At 34.7% G+C, this 7,949-nt stretch overlaps 1 protein-coding gene across 13 annotated transcripts in view; it reads right to left on the reverse strand.

Moving 5' to 3' along the window:
* Window positions 1-7,949, reverse strand: part of LINGO2 (leucine rich repeat and Ig domain containing 2) — a 487,462-nt gene that overhangs the window by 18,245 nt on the left and 461,268 nt on the right. The gene's annotated exons all lie outside the window — the stretch shown is intronic.

Raw genomic sequence — 7,949 nt, forward strand, 5'->3', positions numbered from 1 at the left:
AAAGTTCAGCTATGTAATTATGAAAGATCATTAAAGTTATTAGTTAATAGTTCTGTGTGATATCACCCAAAACATCCACTACTACTTTGAAATGCAAATCAGTTTTTACAACATTCTGAAGCTTTGAGTCTTCCCAAAAGTGCTTCACAAGAATGTACAGTGCTCTGTAGCTTTTAAATTGAAAAACTATAATTAAAAAAATAAAAAACAACCCAATGCTATCCTAGAATGCAGTGCAATCCTAAAAATAATCTATAGGAATGTGTCAAATCGTGCATGTATTACATATTTTTTCACTTCTCCCTCTCCCTCAGTTTAATTTTGAAGCTTTTAGAGCTGAAAGCAAGAAAGCATTTGACCGTAGTCCTTTCCATGTCCCGTCTGATGCTCCAGTATGGTATCGGACATAGCTTTAGCCAGAAAAGGCAAGAGTCTCAAGATCTGTTGCTGTCATTAGCTGCATTATTATCACTTGATGCCCTGACTTGGTAGTTTCAGTATCACCTTTCCTATCCATTTTCTCAGCCTTTCAGACAAAAAAGAACACCACAGTAGATCATATCAGAGATGACAATTTTGCCTGATGGTCACTTAATAATTTACATTTTAAAAAACCCTTTACAAAAACCTACTGTATTCAATAAATATTCTAGGATTATATGTTGCATGACAAAAACAGACTTGTACTGATGATTCCCTTAAATGCTACCAGGTAATCCTGAGAACCAGGTGAACTACCTGTTTGAAAAGTGTTTGCTCAGTGCTACTTTAACCCGACCCAGTTCAGCCAGCACCAATTGCCTGGCTCGGTGCTGATTTGCTTGTAGCATTTCCAATTTTACTTTGATTTAATGTAATAAATTCCTTTAATTATTAAATCAACTAATTAATTTATAACACTGGTTTGACCCTGACTGGACACTGGGTGCCCACTGAGTCTGTTCTATCACTACCCTCTTGAACAGCACAGGGTAGAAAAAAATATAAAAAATGGTTCACACATTAGATAAAGCAGGTGGAGAATACTCAGCAGTTACCATCACAAGCAAAACAGACTTAGCCAAGGGAAATTAGTTTAGTTTATTACCAATTAAATCAGAGTAAGACTGTGAGAAAAAAAACTCAAATTGTAAAAAAATTTCCCCAACCTCTCCCTTTTTCCTGGGCTCGACTTCACCCTGCATCTTTTCTCCCTTTTGTGTATGGCAGTGCAGGGTTTTGGGAAATGGGAGCTGTGGTCAGTTCATCACATTGCCTCTGTCACTCCTCATACTCTTCCCCTGCTCCAGCATGGGGTCTTTTCCATAGGAGACAGTCCTCGATGAATTTCTCCAGTGTAGATCACTTTCTTGTACAGTATGCAGTCCTTTGAGATGGATATTTTTTGAGACTGTGTTTAGGGATAGTAAATTGTTCTGCATATATAAGATTGTTTCTTGTCTAAATGCTGAATTTTAGCATTGCTGTATTTTAAAGCAGGAAGCAGATACTGAGGAGTATAAATGTTTCTGTCTTTGCATGGCTGTCATCATCTGTCACACTTCAGCAAGCAGTAAGCCAAGCCATTGTTCAAATCTTTGCAATAAAACACCTTTGCTCTTGTACTGAGTAGACAGATACTAAATATGTGTAGCTAAAACTACTGAACTTCTGTATTTTGCAATATTTTGCCCAGCTCACGTGGTTTGGGAAATTTTTTATTCACGGCTTTATCTCTCAAGTACCTATTGCATTTATGTTGGAAGAGCACCTGATCTGGCTTTCTTGAAGTCTCCTTTGGTGCTGCACCAGACCAGGTAGCGGCAGGAAGGGTAAATAACCTTTGCTAGTGTACTGTGCCTAAGGTGGCAATGGTGGGAAGTGTTGCACAGGAGATAAAGGGAAGATGAGAAACATAGATTGTTTTAGGGACAACCAAATAACACATGAAAATATGGGAAATTTAGAAATACTCTTACAGTGGGACACAATGCCACCAGAAGAATGAGTAAAATCCTGACTGTGTCATTTTCTGACTCATCTGTGCAATTAGACATTTCATCATATGTTCTTTCAATATAAGACCTAGTTTGTAAAAGCAGAGGCCTTGCCTCATCAGGTCTCATGCCTGAAATTTGTCTAAGCTTAGTGTATTGTTCCCAAATTCTATCACAGACTAAGTAAAAACTGCCAATATACTCTAAAAAGGATGATTTTTCTTTAAAATAGAGCATCTCCGAAATTGTTCAAATGAATCTAGGTTTCTACCTTCCCTGACTCTTTGATTAAGCCTTTATGCTTATGCAGAGATTTTTTTCTCCCTTCCTTTATTGATCTCTTAAACATTTCAGCATTTAAATAAAATGTAAAACATTAAGTAGCTATCTGGATTCCAATAATAAATAGATTTAAGAATCCTTGAATAATAGCAGCAACAACAACAACCACTAATTTGACAATTCATTGAATTGGAAGCAAAGTTTTGATTCAATTATTCTCCAGTCCTAGGATCATTCTCATCTACTAAGTCATCAGTAAAAACTTCATGGGCTACCATCAACTTAGAAACTACAGTCATGTAGCATTGGTTTTCAGAAGAAATTATGGACACTCAGATCATTGAAAAAGTAATTACACAGAAATAGAAAAAATAAGCAAAAAAGGCAACTAGAGAAACTTTCTTTATTAGCTTATCCAGTAGGATTATTTTAAGATTGCTTAAAATATTTGTATCAGGTGTCTTAAAACTAAACAAATGGGTATAATTTTCACCCCCCAAAATTATATTTTTATCTAAATCAAAGTGAAAGAAGCATGTGTGCCAAAACAAAGAAGGTAAGAAAATCACAGTGACAAATTCATGTAATTATACAAATTATCTGTACAGGTCTTTGAAGTCCATATTCTCCAAATTCAGCAAAGAAATTAAGACATCACTACACCTTCTGTATTTAAGCCAATGTTTTTAAGATTGATTTTAAAATATCAATCAGTTTTCACAGAGCAAGTGAACCTCAGGAAGAATTTTGAAGGAAAAATAATAAATCTTAAGGATTGTCTTGCCCTTAACTTGTCTTGCTACTTATTCTTCATGAATAAGTAACAGGAAAAGAAAGTGTAAATGTTTGCAAAAATTCTAAACACTTCTATTGACATTTCCACTAACCTTGCAGATAAGTTGGAGGAGAAGAGATTTCTAAAAAGCTCATAGGAATTATTAAGTGAAGGGATATAAAAGATGCTTGGATGTAAAATAAAATTCAGACTTTTTTGATGTAGGTTAATGATATAAATCAACTATCCAGGGAGGATAGTACTTCTATCATTACCACACAATTAACTACCTTACAAAAATTGAAAATATTTTCATAGAAACACTTTCTGACAAAGAATTCTTAGTCAAATAAATTAAAGAATTACTGTGAATAACAGATCACTTCTACCATCTATGCCTTTTGAATGAAGAAACAGATTTTTGAAAGGTAGAGTTATGCAAAATTTCTTTTGCAACATTCACTTAGTTCTATTAAATTGTATTCCTGTTTTACTGGTAAAAAGAGATTTCACTAAGAGATAATTATTCAATGGCAAAGACCAGAACAACATAATCACCATGACAATAGACATGTTGACATGATAATGCAATAATAGAGAAAGAGAACTTGTACTTCTGAAAACACTACAGCTCCTAACTAGTTTGTACTGCATTTTGTTTGGGCTTCTTGGTATTGGAAGACCACCCTCCTTTTGTAGCTAAAGTCCATCCCTAGACATGGTGTTTAGTATCTCTGCATGGTAGCCCCTCTGAGTCATATGTGACTTCAAAAACAATGCATAAACCCACATTTTTGTTAAGTTGATTTATCGTAACTGTTACAAAGCAAAATTACATTATACTCCCTTTTCATTGATGATTCTTACAAGATTTTAATGTTCCAAATACTGAGAACAACTTATCACAGGGGAAGAAGGTGAAGTTATTTTAATACAGGAGGGAAAATCATATGACAACAAAGAGCTAAAGTTGTTACTCTTGGAGAATGCAGCAGACCAAAAATGTAGATTTTGGAAAAGATTAAAAATCTCTTGCAAGTTAGGATTCATTACTTCAAAGTAGATCTTTATTTCAGAGTGTATCTAGGCAGGTGAATTTTAACATTCTTTGTTACCGCAAGCAGGACACTGGTGGGAGAATGTGAATGTCAATACTACTTGATTTACATATCTGTTGTAGCTAATGAAGTCTGAATAAATTAATCGAAAACTATAACAGTATGAAGGCTAACTGCATTTATTAAAGTTTAGGAAGACTTTTTTAACAACAACTCTACATTAAAAGTTTATCTTCCTCTTGAAAAAAACCTTTATTCTAAAACTGTCTGGGCATAACAGAATAGATGACACCACTGCAGCCTGCACAGTATCTCTTATGTAGGAAAACAGGGATGTAAATTCCTCTGAAGTTTTAATTCTAATATCCAGTTCCTTCTCATCTTTAATGAGTGAAGATGTTTGTCACCAAAAAGGGTTTCAAACTATTTAATTTACTGACATGAAAAAAACCTGCAGGGTTTTTCCTTTTTATTTTGTTTTTTGTTTTGTTTTAGGTTTTTGGTGGGGTTTTTTTTTGTTTGTTTGTTTGGTTGGTTGGTTGGGTTTTTTTTTGGGTTTTTTTTGTTGTTGATTTTTTTTTTTATGGCATCAACACAGGGCCTATTTACAAATCATGGTATGCAGAAGCTAAAGTGCATGGAGAATGTGCCCAGGAAAGATAAGAAATAATTTAATTAGTACTACAAGAGCTGTTGTTTCTTCATAACACAGTTCAAAGGATCTTTAGTCAAAAGGCTCTGAATACTTAAACCTGTATTTTTAAGAAAAATTTTTTGTTAAGTACATCTGAAAAAAGCAAATGCATTTTACAAGAGTAACATTCATCTGTTCATCTGTCTTACCTAGAAGTGAAAATAGCTTAAAATTGAAGTAAATGGGAAGGCTGAAGAAATTGAAACCAATATATTTTCTTTTGTACTAAGACAAGAATCTCGAAAGTATAGCAAAGCTGCAACAAATTATTTCAGTACTACTTATTAGGCTAACAAAAGAAAAAAATGAAACCCATCCTGGTTTTTTTTTCTCACACCTCGATAAGCATATTTGCATGTATCTTTCACTGAAAACCTATCAGACAAAGCAAGGAATATATTCTCTGGGGACTATCTTCATACCATTGCACACAAGGCCTTCACAGTACAACCTAGCAGCAAGCTGCTGAACTATCTACTGCTGCTCTTTTTGACTGTAGGAGTTTTGACTGCAGTAGTCAAAGTCTGGAAAGACAGTACAAGAGCTACAGTATCATATTTGGAACATTAAAAATAAGGAAAAGGAAATGAGTACAATTCTAGGTCCGTGCAAGAAGGCCCTCAGTTCCTATTATGGCTTTGAATTCAGAGTAGCTGTCTTAGCCACTTAGAAAATTGTGGTCAGCATTTGAGGAGGCACAAAGGAAAGAAAAGATATATTTCAACACATTGGTCAACAGTAACTGGGCATGCGTGAAGAAATTTCATGATAGACCTAACTGAAGTCACTTAATAGCTCAGATAAAGAAGATATCTTTGGGACAGATGCACAAAATTACTGCACTTTGAGTTAAAATAGAGTTGATTATAATTTATACAATTGAGAGAAGAAGAGAACAGAAAATTGCCTTGGAGATTCCCTGTTTGCTAAAGACATTCTTAAAATATACTTAGACTCAATATCAGCCTGCAGATGGATTAAGGTAGGGCATTTGGAAAAAAGACCTGACATGTTTGCAAGTGGACAAGACACATCTATTAATCTCTGCTTTATTTGTAGCCATATTCCATGAATGTTACTCCAGATACTTACTGGTGTTAGCTGACCTAAGAACTAAGCCCCTATGTTCAGCAACAAAGGAACAGAAAGAGATAAAATGTGGAAGACAGCAAGCAGATGAAATTTGGTAGTCAGATTTTTTTTCAGCTGAATCACTCATAATTAAGCCCTTGATTTGAGCCTGGCCCATTGCAGAGTTAGTGTCACAGCAATGTGGTAGGTAGCTTCCAAGTGATCCAGATAGAAATTTGCTAACTCTTCTATGCTTCACAAACTACTCATCACAAATGAAACCTATTCTTATGAGAATGTACAGTTGCCCATTTGCATGAAATCTGTACCCATATTTGCTATGGTACCAGAAGCAACTTTCCAAATCCTGGCAATGGAGACCTGTTACCTCAATGCTTTTTTTGACTTGGTATTTATAAATTTATTCAGAAAAAAAGGCACTTCCTAAGAAACTGCACCTCATTCATTTAGTATAAAATCCAATGAAAACAATTTTTGTACCAGACAGAGCCTCTGCTACTAGTATGTATTTGGTTAACATTTTCTTTAATTATTACAGAAGATGACTAATACTTAAACAATATGCCAAATACATTTATTTTCCTGGTTTACCAAGATAAAGGGATTAGAAAGGACAGCTTTCCATACTCAGCTGCCCTAATGTGCTAGCACTAGTTACAAAGGTAATTGTGTACAGTTTTTAAGCTAGTAATATTTTTTTTTTTTTTTTCACTTTTTCAGAAGAACACTCTGTGTTTCTGTAACCCTGCTGCTTCCTCAAGAAACTGACTTATCACATTAACAGTGGATAGTGGTGTGTCCTACAGTTGTCCTGATCTATGTGTGATGTCCAGAGGCTGATACCAGTCAGAAGACACTTGCCTTGGAAAGAGCTAGTGCAAAGCTACAAGCAGTGTGGCTGCTGCATTGTGCAGTACCTAGTACAAGCTCATCTATGGACTTAGAGTCTCTTGGAAGATCTCCAACAGTTCTTTATAGTATTGCTGTACTTCTATCATTAAGATGAGGAGTAAACCTCAACTACACCCATATCATATTTACAGGAGTTTTTTCTTGGTTTAGATCTACAGACTTCAGCTCAAAGATGGTGATCTCGGTTATATTTTCTGCCTGACTCTACAGATGTACAGTGCAAGTCTACAAAAAACAAAAGCCTTGTTCTCTTGAAAATATTTTATCATTTGTTGAAAACATTTTTCCCCAGACAATTTTTTCCAGTGATTTTTTTTCCTCAAAACATTTTCTAAACTGTTATAGATCATTAAAACCATAATATTCTACCTAGAAGCAGTTTCAATGAATAATTTCCAACCATTTCATGCATACTAAGACTCACAAAAATGCACATATTCTTAAATGTCCTTAAAGGAGAGCACTATTTATACCATCTGTATTAATACTCTACAAGACTAATGTACTTGTCCTTGTCCTAAATAAAATTAATGCTAGAATAACTGTCTATTGCCAGAGCACTTTCAGATGGCCTAAATAAAAAAAAAAAAAAAGCTTGAGTCTGCATTAATATCTATCCATAATGATGTCTCCATTTTATTCCTAATTAAAAGCTCATTAATATCAAAGACAACTGTAAGAAACACAGATGAGACCATATCATTTGGGATTTTAAAACTGAAGGCACTCACCCTATCAACTCACAATCACTTATTCAAAAACTACTGTGTTACATGAAATTAAGTATTATACTACAGCAAGAATTAATACACCTCTTTATGAAGGCTGTGTGTGATTTTTCATCCTTTCAGTTAGTTTCTAGCTCTGACAAGTAACTTAAGCTACAGAGTAACCAGAAACATCAAAGAAGAGGGGAACTGAAAGAGGTCTGAATTGACTCATTCTCAAAAGCACTGCATATTTTCAGCTGGTGCATGGGGGTAGGAAGGGGTATGCAAAAAAGGAGGATACATGAACAGAAAGGATAGAATTGGAGCTGTGAGATCTTCCAGCATCTTCTTCAGAAGAGATCTTGCACATCTGTGTAATTTTTGAATAGACACTATATAAACGCAAAATCTCTTAGTGGCTAAGAAAAAACAAAAGAAACATTTATTTAC

This window comes from Lonchura striata, chromosome Z (assembly GCF_050655825.1).
Source record: "Lonchura striata isolate lonStrDom1 chromosome Z, ASM5065582v1, whole genome shotgun sequence".
Lineage (NCBI taxonomy): Eukaryota > Metazoa > Chordata > Aves > Passeriformes > Estrildidae > Lonchura > Lonchura striata.